The sequence below is a fragment of the Arachis stenosperma genome, chromosome 2 (assembly GCF_014773155.1).
Source record: "Arachis stenosperma cultivar V10309 chromosome 2, arast.V10309.gnm1.PFL2, whole genome shotgun sequence".
Taxonomy (NCBI): domain Eukaryota; kingdom Viridiplantae; phylum Streptophyta; class Magnoliopsida; order Fabales; family Fabaceae; genus Arachis; species Arachis stenosperma.
The window spans coordinates 43,295,104-43,297,310 of NC_080378.1; the positions used below are offsets into that span (position 1 = coordinate 43,295,104).

The window sequence follows — 2,207 nt, forward strand, 5'->3', positions numbered from 1 at the left end:
TTTCTTGTTCTCTTCTCTTTCATATGAGCAGGAACAAAGACAAAGGCATTCTTGTTGAAGCTGACCCTGAACCTGAAAGGACCTTGAAGCGAAAGCTAAGAGAAGCTAAGGCACAACTCTCTGTAGAGGACCTAACAGAAATCTTCAAAGAAGAAGAACCCATGGTAGCCGAAAACAACAACAATGCCAACAATGCAAGGAAGGTGCTGGGTGACTTTACTGCACCTACTCCCGACTTCTATGGGAGAAGCATCTCTATCCCTGCCATTGGAGCAAACAACTTTGAGCTTAAGCCTCAATTAGTTTCTCTAATGCAACAGAATTGCAAGTTCCATGGACTTCCATTGGAAGATCCTCATCAGTTCTTAGCTGAATTCTTGCAAATCTGTGACACTGTCAAGACTAATGGGGTTGACCCTGAGGTCTACAGACTTATGCTATTCCCTTTTGCTGTAAGAGACAGAGCTAGGACATGGTTGGACTCACAACCTAAAGAAAGCCTGGACTCATGGGAAAAGCTAGTCAATGCCTTCTTGGCAAAGTTCTTTCCACCTCAAAAATTGAGTAAGCTAAGACTGGAAGTCCAAACCTTCAGACAGAAGGATGGAGAATCCCTCTATGAAGCTTGGGAAAGATACAAACAATTGATCAGAAAGTGTCCATCTGATATGCTTTCTGAATGGAGCATCATAGGTATTTTCTATGATGGTCTCTGTGAACTATCCAAGATGTCTTTGGATAGCTCTACTGGAGGATCTCTTCATCTGAAGAAGACGCCTACAGAAGCTCAAGAACTAATTGAAATGGTTGCAAATAACCAATTCATGTACACTTCTGAAAGGAATCCTGTGAACAATGGGACAAATCAGAAGAAAGGAGTTCTTGAGATTGATACTCTGAATGCCATTCTGGCTCAGAACAAGATATTGACTCAACAAGTCAATTTAATTTCTCAAAGTCTGTCTGGAATGCAAAATGCACCAAGCAGTACTAAGGATGCTTCATCTGAAGAAGAAGCCTATGATCCTGAGAACCCTTCAATGGAAGAGGTGAATTACCTAGGAGAACCCTATGGAAACACCTATAATTCTTCATGGAGAAATCATCCAAATTTCTCATGGAAGGATCAACAGAGACCTCAACAAGGTTTCAACAACAATAATGGTGGAAGAAACAGGTTTAGCAATGGCAAGCCTTTTCCATCATCTTCTCAGCAACAGACAGAGAATTCTAAGCAGAACCCCTATGACTTAGCAACCATGGTCTCTGATCTAATCAAAACCACTCAAAGTTTCATGACTGAAACAAGGTCCTCCATTAGGAATTTGGAGGCACAAGTGGGACAGCTGAGCAGAAAGTTACTGAACTCCCTCCTAGTACTCTCCCAAGCAATACAGAAGAAAATCCAAAAGGAGAGTGCAAGGCCATCAACATGGCCGAATTTGGAGAGGAAGGAGAGGCAGTAAACGCCACTGAGGAAGACCTCAATGGGCATGCACTGACCTCCAATGAGTTCCCTAATGAGGAACCATGGGAATCTGAGGCTCAAAATGAGACCATAGAGATTCCATTGGACTTACTTCTGCCATTCATGAGCTCTGATGAGTATTCCTTCTCTGAAGAGGATGAATATGTCACTGAAGAGCAAGTTGCTAAATACCTTGGAGCAATCATGAAGCTAAATGACAAGTTATTTGGAAATGAGACTTGGGAGGATGAACCCCCTTTGCTCACCAAAGAACTGGATGACTGGTCTAGGCAGAAATTACCTCAAAAGAGACAAGACCCTGGGAAGTTTTCAATACCATGTACCATATGCACCATGACCTTCAAGAAGGCTCTGTGTGACTTAGGGTCAAGTGTAAACCTCATGCCTCTCTCTGTAATGGAGAAGCTAGGGATCTTTGAGGTGCAAGCTGCAAGAATCTCACTAGAGATGGCAGACAATTCAAGAAAACAAGCTTATGGACTTGTAGAGGATGTTTTGGTGAAGATTGAAGACCATTACATCCCTGCTGATTTTATAGTCCTAGAGACTGGGAAGTGCATGGATGAATCTATCATCCTTGGCAGACCCTTCCTAGCCACAGCAAAGGCTGTGATTGATGTTGATGGATGTGAACTGATCATTCAAGTGAATGAAGAATCCTTTGTGTTTAAGGCTTAAGGATATCCCTCTGTCACCATGGAGAGGAAGCATGAAGAGC

At 42.6% G+C, this 2,207-nt stretch overlaps 1 non-coding gene across 1 annotated transcript; it reads right to left on the reverse strand.

Annotated features, from left to right (window-relative positions):
* Nucleotides 1–566: 566 nt before the first annotated feature.
* LOC130964350 (small nucleolar RNA R71) lies at nt 567–674 on the reverse strand. Its single transcript, XR_009080447.1, has one exon. It is a non-coding gene; the product is annotated as a small nucleolar RNA R71 (small nucleolar RNA).
* Between the last annotated feature and the right edge of the window lie 1,533 nt (nt 675–2,207).